Source organism: Dermacentor andersoni, chromosome 6, assembly GCF_023375885.2.
Source record: "Dermacentor andersoni chromosome 6, qqDerAnde1_hic_scaffold, whole genome shotgun sequence".
NCBI lineage: Eukaryota > Metazoa > Arthropoda > Arachnida > Ixodida > Ixodidae > Dermacentor > Dermacentor andersoni.
In genome coordinates, this window is record NC_092819.1 from 26,274,917 (window position 1) to 26,295,052 (window position 20,136).

Genomic DNA, 20,136 nt, shown 5'->3' on the forward strand with positions numbered 1-20,136 from the left:
TAACTCCGTCAACCGATAATTCTATTTTAGGACATGTTAACATCCAGGGAGGGTAACTAATATCCACTTTGCATTATTATTATTATTATTCGACCTATGCGGGATCGAAAGATTTTGTCGAATTATCCGAAAGGTCGAAATAACGGTGGCTAAATGAACGAATTGAAATCCTTTTTTTTTGTTATAAGTATTCAGTAACGCCTTTTTTCTCTTGATGCGTCACTCAAAAAGCATGCGGCGAAGAACACAGCCTCAACGTTGGATTGAAAAGAAATCTTCTGAAATTTCTGAAAGGGCGAGTAAAAAAAAGGTAGCTTCACTTATATTGTAGCAGTAGCGTCGTCTGCTGATTTCTTGTGTTTTCAAACCCTTGGTAACCCCAAGCTGCGCGCACGAGGGGCCGCCAGTGAGGATCGCTGGGAGTCAAATCAACCGAAAAACCACGCGTTTGAACTAAACGATTTTGCATTTCATAGCAATGTATTGTTTCACACCGTAGGAACTTAATTTCTATGACTTCGAATTAAGCGAGAAGTCGAATTAACCGAGATGAGGTGAAATGAAGGGGATTCCACTCTAATAATAATAATAATAATAACAATAATAATAATAATAATAATAATAATAATAATAATAATAATAATAATAATAATAATAATAATAATAATGATGATGATGATGATGATGATGATGATGATGATGATGATGGAAGAAGGTAGAAGACAGAATCCGCGCCATTAATTCTAAGATCGGGGAAATGCAGGAGGAAACTGTCTGGCGGATTCCGTGGTGTGCTGTGCGCACACGTCACAGGCGCGACTGCAAAGGACGGCACGAGTTTCGCTAAGCGCCGCCTGCTTTCCGCACTGAAGCGCCCGTCTTTCTTAAGTGGCTTTTATCTAGACTCCTAAACTGGCACGGGCCGCTTCCTAGGACGCCAGAGCACGCCGCGAGATAAGGCGCTTGCTTCGCTGCGGCGCTATTTTTGCGCCACCGTATTGCCGACGTCGAGCCTGCAAGGGGCCTTTCTGTTCATCGGCTCATTTAACGGACCATTCCGTTGTGTGTGTGTGTGTGTGTGAGTGTGTGGGTAGAGGGGAGGGGATGAAGGGGGGGGGTGAGTGGTATAGTGCTAAATAAAAAGGTAGTTTGTCTGCAACGTGGCCTTTGGGACATGGCGGCGCTACCAACTGTCGCACCTCCCGATCTCGGAGGTCATGATCTGGAGCACAAGGTTTCATACCAATAAACGTCCGACTTCAGACGCCTCGTTAGATGTCAGAGAAGCGCAGAGCACCATTAATTTTGAACGAAGACTCAGAAACATGGGTATCGAAATAAATGGACTGCTAGAATGCACAAATATCTGCACCTGAAAAGCGAATGGAAGAAGAGGTCAAGAAAGTTGGCAACCAAGTACAGGGTAATCGAAAGAGCCATTAGAAAGAAAGTGAGAAAAACAGAGACAGTGAAGTGGATGCAAAGAATGGAAACAAGAAATACCATGGAGATTTACAAGAACATGAAGAAAGAAAGTAAAAGGGGAATGTGTATGATAACGCGAAGGGATGTGCCTTGCTGTTTCAGGCTTTAACTTATTGCCTTAGGACAAAAACACACCGGAGCAAAAACACACCGGAGCTACAGCATGTGCATGCTGTAGCGAAAATCCGGAGACCTGTCAGCACACCCCAATGGAATGCGATGGGATACACCCAGTGTGACCCTAGGTAATAGAGAGTTTTAGCTTAGTGGACGCAAGCGGCTTGCGTACGCAAGAACCAGGGTCCACGAAACTGCGCATGCGCAGACCCCTACGTCTGGGTCTGCGCACGCGCAGTACCGTCGCCCCTAGTCTAAAACTCTCCTATGTACACCTTCCAGAAGCGCTTGGATTTAAAGTGGACGGACGCATCAACCGTTCAGCAGTCGAGATGAGCAAGAGACGTTTATAGCATTGTGCGGAAAAAGGCAGGGAACAGATTGATACGACTGGATCCTCTACAGCCATGTGTAGTGGTACAACGTAGGTAGAGAAGTTTTGAGTGCGAGAAAAAAGATTAGAGAGATGTATACAAAAATGCTAGAATGAAAAGCATGTATAGCATACCTGAGTAACTCAAGCAGGCAGCTGACTAACACCGTCCCGTCTCAAAAGGGATGCCAATAAATCATCATCATCATGGTTTGGTTTGGCTTTCCTTGACTGATGGCTCAATACGACACAATACGACACAAACGACACAATACGGTATGACGAGACCCATGGTCCCTTTAACAACATTAAGTTAAGTAAAAATGAAAGAGATAAACACAAACCTAAATGCATTGAAATGCGCAACGTTCTACAGACGTACGGACAGTACAGCATTTATTACAAGTAACCACCATATGTCTAATTGGTCATAGAATATCTTGTATGACAGTGACTAATCTTATTTAGTCGTTCAATTATATTGTTTGATGCTATATTGCATAGCGCATTAAGAATAAATACCGAGGGTGTGCATTAATGCCCACATAAAATAATTTATATAGAGGCATGGGTTCTTGAAAGTGGTGAAATTTATTTCTTCTCAGGAAATTCAGTGGTAAAGTGAATTGCCTGTGAATTCAAAACACTTAACGATTCCAATGAAACGTTGCAAGTCTGTCACTCAGGAGAATTGAGAGAATACAAATAAAAAAGGAAAAAGAAGCGGATCTTTAAGCGAAGCAGTGCCAGAGTAACATTAATGCACTGCTCACGGCCCGCACACTGCTTGGCTACCTGAACGACCGTAGCGTCATGCATATGAGACTCAGTGGTCTCGAAGCTGCTGATCTTAACGGGCGCATACGGCCACCATAAGGCTACCACGATGTAGACAAATATTAATCATGACATTTGAAGCAAAATCGCATCCAGCCTTCTTTTAGTGTGTAATATAGTTAACAGGAGTCAGTAACATTATTTTTAAACACCGCACTTTGCTTCCGTAGTGCGCCATGGCCTCCCCTGCTGTATTTTACGAAACGTTCATTTCTGGTAGACTAAGAAAAACATCATAAAACGCAATATTATGCGAGTAAACTCGAGATAAAATCTTTCATTCAACATTCATTATATATATATATATATATATATATATATATATATATATATATATATATATATATATATATATATATATATATATGTGTGTGTGTGTGTGTGTGTGTGTGTGTGTGTGTGTGTGTGTGTGTGTGTGTGTGTGTGCGCGTGTGTTGCACAGAAATACACTGACAATCACGTGATTTTCGATAATCAAAGTCCGACATTTTGCACGGAAACTCATTGATCTGGTATTGTTCCAAAGTTGCGTAATGGCATGCCACATACTGACTCGGCCAAAGGGTATCCGAGCAGTCGGTTTTGAGCACGAGTAGTGGCAAACACTGCTACCATGAATGTATACATCACAATTAGTGCACGGTGATTGGCTGAGTTACTGAAAGCAGACGTGACGAAGATGTTATGCTCCTGTTTCCGTTGGAACTATTTTAACGTCGCGCATAGAAAGTGAGTACACTGACAGAGCGTGCGTCAAACCATAGCACCTGCTGCGTGTCGTCAGGGGGATCATCTTGGTTACAGCGAAGTTCGCCTATTAAGAACATTGTTGTTCTATGCTCCTTAATTGCAGTTTCGGTCTGTTCTGCTTCCCTTTAAACGGCGACCTCTGCTCCAAAATAAACAGTACGTACGCTGCCGTCTGGACCTCTTCCTGCGGCCTCTGCGTCCGGATGTCGGACACCGCCAATACGTTGTGTATAAACGTGACTCAAATCCATCGATCCAAAATGCATTCCTAGGTTGACCGAGAAACCAGTTTGTAAGCACTCGTTCCTTGTGCGCGAAGATTTCACAGTCGACCGTCCGTTTTGCGAAATCGACACGTCAGCACATCTGTCGAGCGGGCCGAGTCTGCCAGGCCACCACCCTGCTGCTGACATCTTAAACAACCAGCCGATTCACAATATATGAATATATGAGTAGTTTTAGAGGCAGAGCGGGAAGTTTTGTTCAAAATAAATTTTTCAGATTGGTATGAGTAAGTGGTGCTATCTTACGTGCCAAAGCTGAATATGTCCTTTGAGGAATTGGAGGGCTCTGGTGAATTATTAGTGATCATTTGTGATTTGACCATCTGTGATATATGTATATATATCTAGCATTTGGTCCATCGGAACATGGCCGCAGAGGCCGGAATTTGAATCCCTGACATTGTGCGCATAAAGATATAGCGAACGCTATATACTGAGAAAACGCCACAGTGCAGTCTTCCCAAATGAAGTTCTGACTACCTGTGCTCAATCTGAGAGCTGAGTAATGTGGTAAAAAAAAACCATGTCTTCGAGTCTATCTATCGCTGACAGGCTGAATGAGCTTTCAATCTAACCTGTCTATTAATTTACCAGAAAGAGCCGCTTCAAGCGAAGAGTAACGACTGTAGAAAGGCATTCCGCATTTAAAGTGTTACTGAGGCAAATCACCGAGGCAGCCATACAGACTTGCCGCTTTTCGATATAGAAGCGTGTTCTCCCAAGCCTATGAATATTACATAGAGCAGTCAGGATTATTAGGATTAGAAACGAAAAAAGAAGTCAAGCACCGTTGTGCGTTTCGCTTTGTCATAGAGTTTAGATGTGCATGCTGCGGCTGCAGAAGTAAGCTGGCTAGCTGGTACACGAGACATGGTCCCGAAGAAAAAAATACATTTGCATTGAGTTGCCTATTGAGAATTTGGTAGCGCCAGGAGATGCATAAGCTTTGTCGAGAAACATTTGCGATTTCGCAGTGCTCACATGGAGACTACATGCTATACCAGTCGTGGAAGGCGCAGTGGCCATGGCGTTCTGCTGCGCAGCATGAAGTCGAGGGTTCGATTCGGCCACCGCGGCGACCGCGTTTCGATGGAGACGAAATGCAAGGAAAAAAAGAAAAACGAGAAAAAAAAGAAAACGCTCGTGTTTGCTTAGATTTAGGTGTCCGTTAAAGAAATCCAGTTGGTTAAAATTAATCCGGAGCTTTCCACTACGGCGTCTATGGTAGCACCAGTGTTTCTGTGAGACTTGAGATTCCACGAATCAATCAGAAAAGCAAGAAAGTTAAGATAAAGCGCGAAGGCAGCCTTGAGAAAACAGAAATGCGAACACATCTCTTTTTCTCTTTTCCTTTGCGCGTGGCAGCATAAATCGAGCTACTTAAGGTCTCGAATGGACAGGTTGCCAAAACCATGCTGTCGGAGAGGGAGGGACAAGTCAGAGCTTTGTGCGCAGTGTTATTGTAAAGGAGATGCTTTGTTTGTTTGCTTTTTCAGTGGAATCGCTCTCGCCATAACCTCATCGAAGGTGGGGGTGTTCTACCTCCGCTTACATAATGGTGCCGCTTTGTGGCGCCGGTATCGGCCCTGCCCAGCGGTAAGCGAGCACGGCGATACGCGACTTCGCGTCGGCGTTCATCTTAAACGACTGTATATATGCTGGGGAGATTACCGGTCTTCTCACATCGCTGCTGTCGTCAGGGAAATGCGTTCACTTTACGGAGACGCCTGACAATTATTTTGCGATACCGTGCCATTGCTACATACTTCTAAAGGGTGCTGAATCTCGAAAGGCTTATGATGACGTGCCGGATAATCCAATTCCACAGAGCAGGAGTTGCCCCGGACCTCTAACTCACAGGGTGCCACGAACTTTCAAAAGCATACCTGCTCTGGAGAACTTTAGGCGCGATTATTTTTTCTATCCTGCACTGGCGAAGTTCACGCCGACATAGTTCACGATTCGAAAGTTTAGTTCCTGTATCGACAGCATAATGGCGCCGCCCCGCCCAAAACGCGCTGTCACCGTGGCCGTTTCGGCCGCACTGTCAGCGCACGGCACGCCTCCTGCCGCACTGGTGGTCGAAGGCGTCGCAACCTCGAACCCGGCCGCAACTCAAATCCCAGTCGAAGCACACTGGAAGCGGACGCGTGTGGAACCGTCCCGTCTCACCTGCTACGCACGACCGCCACCAAGGATCCTCCTCCGGGTTGCGTCTATACTTCAGTGCACACCACTCAACCGCGGCTTTCGAAGAGCTGCAACGATCCGACAGCGCGCACAGATTGAACGAAGGTTTCCGCGCGACGCGTACTACAGTAGTTAGCGCTCGTGTATACCGTGGCGTCGCGCCGGGTACGGCTTTTTTCGCTCGCGGTGCAGACCGCGGTGGGAAGAAGGGGGGGTTCCAGGCGGCGCTGCACTGACGACAACGGCGCGGCGGTCCCTCTCCCGGGCGCGTGCTATGAATAGCAGTCGCGTCCGAGTCTCGCCCGGCGGGCTCTTTTCCTCCCCCGCCGGTGAAGCCTAATTTGGCCCGGCCGAACTTGAGAACCAAGACGTCGTCAGCGAGTCCAGGGGAAGACACCACCGGTCCCCCGGAGGCGTATAGCCGTCAACTGCGGCGCTGTACGCCGCCCAACCAACTCGAAATCCTTGCTGTGTGGCGCACAGCGAAAGCTTACGCCACGCTAACTTCTGTGTCGCGATGCAGTGCTGTCGTTAAAGTCCCGGAGGAAAATCTCGAAGTCGGCGCTTTGACAGCGGAGGGACGACGCCCCGCTGTTCCCCCTTTCCCGGCGTCTCCGTGTGCCTATCTGTCCTGCACTCCCTTTCTCTCGATGGTTCCGCCTCTGCTTGGTCCGAGAATAACGGAGATGGTGAGGGGGGAAACTCAGAGGATTCGGCGGGACCACGCGTCAGCAGCGACGACGCCTGTCAACGTGAGGGGTCCAGTGAGAGAACATACTGCAAAGCAATCACAGCAGTCAAGGAATAGCGCTGAGAAGGAACACTGCGACTGAGAGAGCTCACTGATGCTCAGAGGCGAAGTGTCAACACCTCGTAGACGTTTCGGCTAGTAGGTGCCGTCTATGCTCCCGTAGCGTCAATACCATAGTCGGGATCTTGCGGTAGGTGAGACCATTAGTAGCGCACTGGTGACGTAGATGGTGCTCAGGATAGTTATCGCGTACGCTTATTGGCATACGTCATTATCCTCCGGGGCTTCCATGTACATTTTACGACTGGGTTTGCAGATGATACACTTTTTTCTTTCTTTAATTAAAATGGCACCAGTATCCGAAAGTAGATTCAAAGCCATCTATAGAAGAACAGTGTTCTGTTCCACAATAAATCATAGTAGAGCAGCGAAAGACTATGAAACAATGCATGCACAAAGACTCTTTCAGTTCACTGAAGGCAACTATGAAGTTCCCGAATAAGCCTCGATATGTATCTTGGGGGCATTTGCATGGAACCAGGTTTCATATCGGCCCCGAAATTAGCTTCTTTGCATCTCTTCGCGTGTATGGTCCGATTCAATATGGACAATGGACGACCCCTGAATATTCCTGGGCCTGACGCCCTAGAAAGCTGACAGTTCTTAAAAGTTTCATAGGCCACTGACGAAAGAGCATATGGTTAAAAGGGTTTCTAGTATCTTTCAGACAATGTAACAGGAAAAGCGATACAGTGATGTATGCAAAGGTAGTGGGCGACGAGACGACGCGGTAGCTTTGTAACGACAAGGTGTTTTCACCTCTGTGACAGCTAGTAACATCTCTAACGACAGTTAAAGATTACACGAAAACCATAAAGTACGGACGTTTTATGTTTGCCATCCTTCTCGTCATCTATCATTTTATCTCTCTTTCCTAACACCGTATAGGTCTGCCTGAGATCAAATGCCAAGAAGAACCTGCGCCTTAGCACTATGCCTTAACAACTGATATTGCTTTGACATCGTGCACTTCGTGACGTTTTTCACGCATTCCTGCCTCGCTCACGAAAACAAGTGTTTGTAATCGAACACGGCTTCAAAAGTGCCGCTTATAGCGAATTTCGCATCATTATCTTTTCGTGCTTGGGTGCGTCATTTCGTGTAGTGAGTCATTTGCAACCTTCACAAGAACCGCGCGAGAAAGAACATCGGCGTTTGGTGCGTAGCCAGCAGCCTATTCACCCTCTCCCCCTTCTTTTTGTCTCTCTTTCACTCTTATTTGCTAGCGCTGCTCGAATCCCGCCCTGCCTGTGTCAGATTTAGCGTGATCGCGGAGACGCGTTCAATCTCGCTAGCGTAAACAGTGCGAGGTACCACGCCAGATGCAGCTTGCCTCTCGGAGTATTGCGGTGACATGGCTTGGAGGAAGGACGGTGGAAAGAGTCGAGGTGGAGGAGGCACGTTTATATTTTGACTCTGGCGTCCCCGCGCGTGTTCTTTATGGCTGGGCGCTCCCGTGTTATGTGTATATACACTCCCGTACCTCCTCCCCGTGTTGCAGAGACGCCTCTCTGCCCGCCGACGCCATATTTATTCTTTCGCGTTTGCGAAATTCACAGCGTAAACTGCAGGGCATTCCTGCGCCATCCCGCAGAAACAAGGGCGTGATTCGATTTCTCAAATGTATATCCAACTGTAAACAAGACAGACGCATGGGTCGCTTTCTCTGGTCCCCTAAATGCCAGCGGTAACTGTCTGCCGGTGTGATTCGTAAGCGAGACGTAAAAAAACAGCATAGTGCAAGCATGACTAGGAAGCGAAAAGAACACTTGAACACACGCACATGGCTATGTGTATGTGTGTAAATGCGTTTTTCTCGTATCTGCGTGTTATTTTCACTGCATTAGTGTTCCGAAATGGCATAACGAAAAGCCTGCGTCGTAATCTTAGCCAAATACAGGTACAGTCACGCGCCATCGCCAGCTCCACCGCTCGAATGCCTGTCTCATGATGTTCATGCGCGGCAGCTTGTGTAGGTGTAACTGACGACAATATTTTACGCCGGTAAAATTGAGAGTTGTATCAATAGTAATTAACCGCCTTCCTACGTAATAATTTCCTTATTTAGCGTAGCTAGACTGTAATGGCATCAGTACAGTTGTTTCTAAAGTCCAAAATACCGAAATCAGGCTAGCAAGAGTTTGTGCTGTTGACACTACAGCAAGCACTCAGTAGCAAAATTTTATAAGTGCTGAAATTTCGGCATATTTAGTGATAAAAATTTTGGCCGTCGCTTTGCGCCTATGAGTTCGTGCTGCGTTGATCTAGAAGACATGGGGCGTCGGGCTATTTGTCCATGTCGCATGGGGTGCAACAAAGTAGGCGACGCGGAAAACTTCATCTGGCCTTGCCAGATGCCAGAGTCAGAAACGAAAACAGAGGGACGGTAACGCAAAAACTTCTTGTAAAACCGCCAGAATAAAAACGCAGGTTACCGTATTTACTCCCCTGACCTGTATCCTCCACGTCGCTCCTCATAACCGTCTTTGTCCTCCCCCATCCACTTCCCTCCTCCGTCTCTTACACTCTACCTTTGCCTGTATAGATTTCTACCATTTCTTTAGACCCTTCATTCTTTGTCCACAAGCCTTCCAACGCGTCAGAAAAGTTAAATCGAGTGGAAGAAATTCTTGTTGCGTGATACCTACCGTGAGACGGGCAGGATGACTGCGAGGGATGACATAACCATCCCAGACAAACGGCTCCCACCCCGTCACCCGCTTTAAAGCACGACCGAAAGCACCACTAAGCTTTCGCACTGAAAGGAGAGAGAGAGAGAGAAACAGACAAAGTCGTGGCAAAATGGCAGTCCGCCAGTGGGTCCCGCGTAGCCTTGCTCCCTCAGAAGCTTGCGTCACTGGAACCATCGTTGTTCCTCCTTGCGCCCCTGCGAAATCAACGGTGTATCGGTGTGTCTTCGACGCAGTTAGCCTGTCACGACGACAACTGGGCTCGGAAAGAAGGGCGCTCTATCCTTCTCTAGAGAATTTTCGTCTTTCACTCCGAGAATAGAGCGACGAAAGAGAATAGAAAGAGCAGAGAGAGAATAGAGCGACGAAAAAACACGTCGGCAGCGGCAGCGGAAATCCCAGGGACGCTGGTTTCTTGGCACAGCTCAGGGGCGTTGAAGAAAGCCGGCTTCTCAGGGTGCGTCCTCAACGAGGTCGTTAAGTTTGACGCCGCTCGCCCGCTTACCGTGCGTTTTGGTGCGCGGCGCTGATTTATTGCCTACGTGCGGGCCGGTAAAAACAACGCCCGTTCTGTCTCTCGATGCATTCTTTGCATAACCAGCGTCGTCCAGACGCGAGTGGTTGAGAAAGAAAGAAAGAAAGAAAGAAAGGAAGAAAGAAAGAAAGAAAGAAAGAAAGAAAGAAAGAAAGAAAGAAAGAAAGAAAGAAAGAAAGAAAGAAAGAAAGAAAGGCAAAGGCGGCGAGTGCATACAGCAAGCAAGAAGAATAATCAAAACTGCAGTATTCATCACAAATCGAAAAAAAAGAATACCGTTTAAGAAGGGTATCGAGTAGCGAAACACAGCCACTCCAAAGCTATTCGTTGCATGCTCGGAAGAAGTATTCAAGCCGTTAGACTGAGGTAGATTATGTGTGAAAACCAACGGGGAACGTCTCTGCGTTTTACAGATTGCATTGTCCTTTTCAGCAAAGCGGGAGATGACTCGCAGCAAATATATAAAGAGTTCAACCGGCAAACTCATTAGAGATAAGTTTGAGGATTAAGATGCAGAAGTCTAGGGTACTGTTCGTGGCAAGAGAACGAGAATTCACGATTGGTGGTTGAGGTCTAGATTGTGCGGAAGGATACATTCAGCTAGACCAGTTACTCACAGAGGACACAAATGACTGCCAAAGGATAAATTAGTAAAAAGAAGAGAAAGGCCAACTATAGTAGCGTGTTGTTTCACGAAAGGCAAGATACATATCATGAGTTCCTAAAATTACTTAGCAATGATTATTGTTGGAGCGGTGAACAACTAAGACTCACGCTAGAGATTCAGATGCGTCAGCACAATACATATCTGTAAAATGCTTACTGTAAGATCAATCAATCAATCAATCAATCAATCAATCAATCAATCAATCAATCAATCAATCAATCAATCAATCAATCAATCAATCAATCAATCAATCAATCAATCAATCAATCAATCAATCAATCAATCAAACAATCAATCAATCAACAGCAATCAAGAAAAGTTCCAACCTCTATTTGTTTTATTTTTGTTGTTGTTTTTTGTGTCCATGCCCCCTGTGCCCGATTGTTTGAAAACATACACCTCGTCTACATATACAAACGCCTGGCTGGCTTATAACAACTCTGACCGTAAAAAAAAAAAAAGAAAATAAGTCAAGTGAAAGCAAGCTTTTTAAACGGTTCCGTTCTGCGTGCTTCGGTAAGCGGGCAGGTGCGAGAAGATGCAAATTTCTACGTCACGTTTCTGTGGTCACGCGACGACTTTTTGGCTGGCGCACGCGGACGGGGCCCCCCCCCGCCGAGGAGGGCAGCTTTCGTTCGGGGCGGCCAAGGCCTGCACGCCGGTTCGGCGAATCGCATCTCCATAACGACGCGGAGCCGTGGCGCAGGCGGGAATCGCAATTACGCGCCCGCGCGCGCGCTACGTAGCATGTGTCGTCTATCGTATGCGCAGCAGGACGAATTCGAATGTATTGAAACACCGCTTGCAGTGAACAAAACCGTTCGTATCCGGTTGAATTTTCGGACTTTATCGGCTCCCTAATTTTATCCTCGTGATGGCAGCATACAGCGTGCATCGACCCGAGGAAAGGCCTGGTCGCATGTTTTTTTCAGCAGTATTTTTATCAACAAACAAACAAACAAACAAACAAACAAACAAACAAACAAACAAACAAACAAACAAACAAACAAACAAAAAGGGTCTTGCTCTGCACTGAGCCTATTTAGTCCTTCATTTTAATAATTTAATTTTTTTTCAGTATATTTCGTTTGATTCTAATCAACGAATATTATCAAATGTTTGAATTTTACATTTCTTCTGCCTTATTTTTTTTCGAATAACCGGTTATTGGCCAATCCCCTCGAATGGTTATGTGCCATTAACTCCAAGGCTTTACATCTACAGCGTATGTACGCTTTTGATCCGTTCAAGCATATAGCTGAGGCTTCAGAATCTATTTTGGGACAACTATTGATGCCTGAACGTAAGAGGGAATATTCTAATTCAAGGCTGTGACTATAAACATAGGAACTGTTGTCTTTCTTGTTTCTTTTTTTTTGTGCTTTGAAGGTTTCGTACTGTGCACGGTATTGTCCAATACATTGGACATCATTTATTTATGCGGGTTTTCTCGCCGAGTGGGAAGGGCGCTCGTCACACAGGTATACGTTTATCTAAGTTTATACTGTTACAAGCTATAGCAAATGCTCAAAAATGCTTTTAGGTTATTAAAATACACAGGAAAATATGCCTAACCTTATTCAGCTTTCACACCGGCGCCCCAGAGCGATTGTCTCAGCATGTCTGTACGTTGAATGAGAAACGAGCCAGACACTGCGCCACCAATGGCTTCAATTTAGGCACCAGCTGGCACGTATGGCCGCTTTTTCAACAGCTGTTATGCAGTGTTATAGCATCTAAACATAGCTATAGAAAAAAGATCACGCAGAAACTCCTCTGGGAGTTGCCTAAGTGTGTGTAAGCATTGTGCCACTTGCTCATCTCTACGCAGCCCGGTGTCATTATGAATGTTATAAAACATGATACGGCGAGTACAAACGACAGCGCTGCCGCGACACCAACTGGTGCTGACGGCGCCGCAAGATCCATTGATGACGCAAGCAAAGTACAGCAGGTGGCGGCGCCAGGTGCGCTGATGACGTTCTGATCATTATAATCGTTATCGTTCTTTAGCATCTTATTCATCCGCGTCGAACCGTTATGAACCGTGAGTAAACGTACCCATGAAAGCGATATGCGATACCGACAAGGAGTACCGACAGCTGATAGCTTCGCGCGCTGTGCTCTCCCCACTTGGCGTTGAAGAGTGACACGCGGGCCCGTGTCTTGAAAGCGATCTGCGAAACTGACTGAATGCGGCGTGTGCCGAGAGCTCCGTGAGCGCTGTGTTCTCGTCGCTTCGTTGGCGTTGAAGCGAGAGGCAGCACGAAGATGAATTCGCTCGCTACTGCGGGCGCTATCTTTAAAGCGGTCCTCTTACGGGACGGACGGACGGACGGACGGACGGTTTTCTCGTTGGGTAAGCATAGAAATACGCATTTAAATTCCGCTCTACGAATAAACAGTTGAATTTTTGCCGCTCGCTCTGTTCTTTCTTACTCCCTCCTACAAAGTCTTTGTTTCCACGTCGCACTAATATGTACACCCTAGAAGAGTTTACCCAGCTATACGGCTGTCGTAGGTTGCGGATATTGATCACCATGTTCGCTTAGAACAAGAAGGCCTTTTTTTAAAGAAAGCTTTTTAATGCAATTAGCATTCTTCCCGGTGTCTCTCTTTGCCGCCTTGGGTTGTGCCATCTGGGGACTGTTGGTGACTCGGTGCTGGCGCCCGTTATTGCGAATGGGTCGCAAGCCCCAAGGGTAGCGTTGGCCTGGCGGCCTGGGGCACTGGAAGCATCCGAAGGTCCCGGCAAAGCATGAGAAGACTGGTAACAGAACAACTTGTTTATTCTAACATAGCAAAAGAGCGGCCGGTCAGGTCGACCGAAGTGGAGAGACGGGAGAGCACGTAACTCAACAGTACAAATCGGAGCCTCTCTCCTGGCGTCCGGGGGCAGCTGCTCTTATACTCTCGGCGTCGCGGGCCAGAAGGAAGGTCACGGGATGAGCCCACGCGACGGCGGAGCATGAGCCCACGACGGCGCGCACGGTCGAGCCGAGAGACATGGTGAGCCGAGTGTAGTGACGCATCGCCAACCCGCCGACGGACAGACCTCCTGGCACCTCACTTGGGGAGCTCCGCTCCCCGGCTGCCGCGCTTTGACAAGCGTGGGCACACACACACACACGCACACACGAAGACACGTGGCACTGAAACACGCCTGGACACGCTTGGCGGGTAGGCGTTGCGGCGGCGTCGAACGGGCCAAAATGTCCGCCGCTTTGAACAAAGCCCCGGCGTCCGTTGCATCCGCGCCGGCATTACCGCGCGTTGTAGGCGAAACGTAACAGACCGCCCCGCCGGGGGAAGGAGATCCCGATGGTCAGGGGACTGCATCCGCTGTCCGGAGGGATGTCGCTCGATGATGCTCATAACCGAAGTCGGGCGTCCTTTGGCGTTTCTTGAGCGCAGCGCACAGAGAAGGCCTCGTTCTCACGTTCAGGTTCACACAGGACACTGCAAAGTGACTTCGGGAGAGTTGACATTTTTGTTCTCGTTTCCGGCAAGCGTTAGAACCACGCCTGAAAGTCAACCGCTCAGTCAGCAAGCACGGCACAACCCTCACTAAGCCCTGCCAGGCTCTTTCCCCTTTTATACTGCTGCCTAGTTCCTTACAGTAGTTTAGCAGCACTCAGAACGCGTCCACCAATCGGAAAATTGCACTAGAAAGCACATCATCACTTTGAAACACTACACGAAAGCAATAGGTTAAAATTCCTGCCTCAGGAAGAAAAACATCAGTAACAAGCAATTTTGAGGCTGATTCCCACGTTAGGGGCTTCGACTTAAGCCATCGGCGTTACCGTTGAGACTCCCCTTTTTGTAACGCACCTCAAAGGAATATTGTTGCAAAGCGAGGCTCCAGCGCAGGAGGCGGCCATTTTTGGGAGAGATGGTCTGCAGCCATTGGAGAGGGCAGTGATCCGTTTCAATGATAAACCTCGAGCCGGCTAGGTAACATGACAATTTCTGAACGGCCCACACGATACACGCACACTCTTTCTCGGTGGCGCTATACGCCTGCTCACGACTCGTCAGCTTACGACTAGCATACAGGACGGGGTGTTCTACTTCTCCATTTTCCCGTTGGCACAGTACAACGCCCATGCCTCGCTCACTAGCATCACACTGAACAACGAACCCTTTTGTGTAGTCGGGCGATCGTAGCACAGGCTGGCTTGTTAGGGCGCTCTTTAGGGCGCTAAAAGCTCTTTCCTTTGTCTCATCCCAGACGAGTGTTTGCGGCTCTGTCTTTCTTAGAGCATCCGTCAAGGGAGCCGCGATATCAGAGTACCTGGGGATGTACCTCTGATAGTAGCCGGCGACACCCAAGAACGACCGAATATCGGTCTTCGTGCGCGGTTGCGGGAAGTCTCGCACAGCGGCCACCTTTATTTCAGAGGGGCGGCGACGACCCCGACCAATCACGTGTCCGAGGTAGACAACCTCGGCCTGTGCTAACTGGCACTTGGGAGCCTTGACTGTCAAGCCCGCATCGCGCAGGCGGGTTAGCACTGCCCGCAAGTGGGCCATATGCTCAGGCCAGGATGCGGAGAATATCGCTACGTCGTCTAGATACGGTAAAGCGAATTCTTGCTGTCCCCGCAACACTTTATCCATGAGGCTTGAAAAGCAGTATGGCGCGTTCTTCAAACCAAAACTCAAAACTTTAGGACGGAATGTCCCCATTGGTGAAATGAACGCCGCATACCTACTAGCCTCTTCTGTAAGTGGAACCTGCCAATAACCCCTGACAAGATCTAGGGTGGAAATAAACTGAGCGCTACTCACTCTCTCAAGGCGCTCCTCGATGTTAGGGATCGGATAAATTTGATCCTTAGTGATGGAATTAAGCCTGCGGTAGTCGACGCAAGGACGAGGTTCCTTGCCCGGTACCTCAACTAAAATCAAAGGGGAGGTATAATCACTCTCACCTGCTTCAATAACACCGAGCTGTAGCATTTTCTTTACCTCAGCCTCCATAATATCGCTCTGGCGGGGTGACACCCGGTACGCCTTGGATCGTACTGGCTCTGGGGAGGTAAGTTCTATGTCATGAGTAAGGACAGAAGTCCTACCAGGCCTCTCAGAGAACAGACCTTGAAACTCTTGTAAGAGCTGGTGTAGTTCGGTTCTCTGCTCAGGCGACAGCGATGCTTTACTTATTAAGTCACTAATGACTTGATCGGTGTCTTTCCTGTTCGTCACTGAGCCTAGTCCCGGAAGCTCGACCGGAAGCTCTTCGGGAACGTTTACCATCATGCACACCACTGCTTCCCGTTGCTTATAGGGTTTGAGCAGATTACAGTGGTAAACTTGCTGTGCTTTCCGCTTTCCTGGCAGACTCACCACGTAGTTAACGTCCGACAGTTTTTGAACAATCCGTGCTGGGCCCTCCCACTGCACGTCGAGTTTGTTCTTTAGCGATGTGCGCAATATCATGACCTCATCGCCCACCTCAAAACGACGGGCCCTGGCTGTCCGATCATAATAAACCTTGGCCCTCTGCTGGGCCTCTGCCATTGCTTCACCTGACAACTCCTGTGCCCTTCTTAAGCGTTCGAGGAGCTTAAGCACGTACTCTACCACGACTGGGTCGTCGCCCCTGCCTTCCCATGATTCTCGAAGCATGCGAAGCGGAGATCGCAGCGAGCGACCGTACACCAGCTCAGCTGGCGAAAACCCCGTAGCCGCATGCGGCGCGGTCCTTAATGCAAACATCACTCCAGGCAGACACAGCTCCCAGTCAGTTTGATGTTCAAAACACAATGCTCTCAACACGCGCTTCATGACGGAGTGGAGCTTCTCAACGGAATTCGACTGGGGGTGGTGCACTGAGCTGTGTAACAGCCTTACCCCGCACCTTTCGAGAAAGGCTGTCGTCAAAGCGCTAGTAAACACTGTGCCTTGATCTGACTGGATTTCTGCAGGAAAACCAACTCGCGCAAATATGGACAGTAGTGCATTGACTATCTCAACTGAGCTGAGTTCTTTAAGCGGCACTGCTTCAGGGAACTTTGTCGCTGGGCAGATCACAGTCAAAATGTGTCGGTACCCCGCGGCTGTTACCGGCAGAGGTCCCACTGTATCAATAACGAGCCGTCTAAAAAGCTCCGTAATGATAGGTACCAACTTCAACGGCGCCCTCGATTTGTCCCCTGGCTTGCCCACCCGCTGACAGGTGTCGCATGTCTTCACAAAGTGGTCTGCGTCCCGAAAACACCCTGGCCAATAGTACTCTTGCAAGAGACGGTCCTTAGTTTTCTTAACTCCTAGGTGTCCGGACCACGAACCCCCATGCGACAAGCGCAACAGATCCTGACGATAGCATTGAGGCACGATCAGCTGATCGAACTCCACTCCCCTGCGGTCTAGATACTTCCGGTACAGGACCCCACCTCTTTCCACAAAGCGAGCATTTTTCTTGGCGATACCTTCCTTGATAATGCAGCGTATGTTTTCTAGGCTGCCATCCTTCTTTTGCTCGGCTATCAAAGCCGACCGGCTGACTTTTAGCAACCTGTTAAGTCCGTCTGACGTAGGCGCGATGAGCAAATCTGGAGACAGCTCTTCTAACTTTCCCGTGTCGGGATTTTCCTCTCCAGTATCTGGTGCCTTTAACGCTACAGGCTCAATTTTATTCAGTTCGGGCGTGCTCTGAATACCAGCTTGCTGCGCCTCTGACCCTTTCTCATCGTTCAACAACGTCGGCCCCGCAACTACCGCCTTTGCAGCGAGCTCCCGAACCTTCGATCTGGTTAAGGCCTGAACGCTAGCCTCACCAAATTTCGGTTTGCGCAACGACTTCAAATCCATGGCTGCTCTGAATGCTGCTTTCTCTACTGCCTACTATTGTCTTGCCGCAAACTAACCCGGCAGCAACGACAACCACAATTACCAGCTCTGTTTCTAACACTAACAAAAGCCTGGCAAAACTCAGAAGAAGAAAGTCCCGCACTCACCAAACCTCGCAGCCAAGAATTCAGCGCAGTCGTTCCGCTGCAGGCAACCAGTCATCACACAGGGCTCGTTGCACTGCTCCCGGATGGTCGTTGTGCTGCTCAGCATACAGTCAACCGCATCTCTTCGCTGCTGGCCTCCGTTGTCGCGATCTCACCGCTGGCAACCAGTTGTTGGGGACTCGGTGCTGACGCCCGTTATTGCAACTGGGTCGCAAGCCCCAAGGGTAGCGTTGGCCTGGCGGCCTGGGGCACTGGAAGCATCCGAAGGTCCCGGCAAAGCAAGAGAAGACTGGTAACAGAACAACTTGTTTATTCTAACATAGCAAAAGAGCGGCCGGTCAGGTCGACCGAAGTGGAGAGACGGGAGAGCACGTAACTCAACAGAAGAAATCGGAGCCTCTCTCCTGGCGTCCGGGGGCAGCTGCTCTTATACTCTCGGCGTCGCGGGCCAGAAGGAAGGTCACGGGATGAGCCCACGCGACGGCGGAGCATGAGCCCACGACGGCGCGCACGGTCGAGCCGAGAGACATGGTGAGCCGAGTGTAGTGAAGCATCGCCAACCCGCCGACGGACAGACCTCCTGGCACCTCACTTGGGGAGCTCCGCTCCCCGGCTGCCGCGCTTTGACAAGCGTGGGCACACACACACACACGCACACACGAAGACACGTGGCACTGAAACACGCCTGGACACGCTTGGCGGGTAGGCGTTGCGGCGGCGTCGAACGGGCCAAAATGTCCGCCGCTTTGAACAAAGCCCCGGCGTCCGTTGCATCCGCGCCGGCATTACCGCGCGTTGTAGGCGAAACGTAACAGGACGTAATCTCGGACTGCCACTTTCAGTGATATCACTTTCGTTGCACGCTTATTGGATGTTTGAGCAAAACCGGATGAGCGGATTGGATGGTAGAGCATTACGTTACGCGAAAGCGATATCATCGCCGAAAGGGATCGTCCGAGAATACGTCCCCTGGGTATAATAATAATAATAACTTCATGATAATAATAACAGCTTCTAAAACATATCACCAATTACGAACCCATCATACGATAAACTGCCAATCGCATTAACGTCGCCAATCATTTCCAAAGTATGGATGCGCCGCCAACGTTATTTTTACCTCGGATTCATTCCTCTGTCTGCAGTGTTGTCCCACAATTGCAACAAATGACTCGGCTTACATTATAGCGTGCAGAGTCAAATCACCTTGTGTCTGCGCTTACGCAACACCCTTTCCCTTCCTCCAACAACCTGGCATCTCAACCACCTTAATATTTTTTTAATATAGTCGTTGGATTTTGCAATCCTGGCTGTTACCTCACTACCCGCAAATGTTATCATGTCGTTGTTTAGGCATTAACTATTTTCAGTGCAACGATTTCAGTACCGCGCCGAGGGCAACGCAGCGTCTTGCACCCGGGTGTTCTTTTTTTCTCCAGATTGTGGTCGCTGATTTCTAAAAAAAAAAAAAGAAAGAAAAACATGATAAAAAGCATCCACTGTGTTCGCTTGCCAGGATCGTGCGACCTTGGCTTGTTTTTGTGGAGTGGCTCGCTGGAGCATTTGACGAAGGCATCACGAGCTGCATGGGCTGCTGTGTCGTGATACCGATCCAGTTGGCTTAGGCTCATAAAAATCGTTGCGCGTGCGCGCGTCAATTATGCGCGAATAATTTCCCAGCACGTTCTGCGGGCTGTTCTGTGACTCACCCACGTTCGATTATGGAGATGCAAGGCTTACGTTTTGCCCTCACGTTCGATCGTCGTTCATTCGTAAGGATGCGTTAGCCACTGGAGCTTACCTTCTAACAGAGGAATAACACTAATCTGTCAGGCACAGATACAACCCGCGCGCGACGACGTTGTACAACAGGCCGCTGCGCTGATTTATGTGTTTTGAGAGAGAGAGAGAGAGAGAGAGAGAGAGAGAGAGAGAGAGATGAACCTTAATGGCTGATTGTTCATTTACATAATGGTTGATTGTACATGTCACCTTGCACATTTTCACTTATACATTCGTACATTGCACACACTAAAGTGTACGAACTTTATTTTATTATGTCTCCGTTGTCATGAATACGCGCAAAAACCTTGTCAAGCCGTAAAAAAAGCAGCTTTTAGTTCTTGTCCAAGCGTTCATTTTTCGTAAATAAATGAATGCGAAATAAAGATTGATTGATTGAGATTGAATGAGAAAGGTGGAGAGGTTGACCTGAGGGAAAGTGCCTCCGGCCAGCTACTCCAGAAAGGGTTCGGGGGAACAACACGATGTGAGGAGGAGGGATGGCGGCGCAGTGAAGTTGATGGCGAGAGCTGAGCAGCATGGCTGTTTCTGTGCAACGCATACGGGCACGCTTCACAGTACATGCATCTTCGCGGCTGCAACTGCGTGGCCAGGAGGCTGTTTAAAGCGTGTATAGTTTTCGTAGTTGT

General features: G+C 48.5%; 2 protein-coding genes across 4 annotated transcripts in view; one reads left to right on the plus strand and one right to left on the minus strand.

Moving 5' to 3' along the window:
* Positions 1–6,136, minus strand: part of cher (filamin A protein cher) — a 129,482-nt gene extending 123,346 nt beyond the window's left edge. The window contains exon 1 of one of the 2 annotated variants that reach the window (XM_050170412.3): positions 6,019–6,136. The gene's annotated coding sequence lies outside the window, so the exon portion shown is untranslated. The remainder of the gene's footprint in view (positions 1–6,018) is intronic. The other variant, XM_050170414.3, reaches the window with a different exon arrangement.
* LOC126521752 (uncharacterized) overlaps positions 1–20,136 on the plus strand; it is a 136,668-nt gene that overhangs the window by 107,165 nt on the left and 9,367 nt on the right. The gene's annotated exons all lie outside the window — the stretch shown is intronic.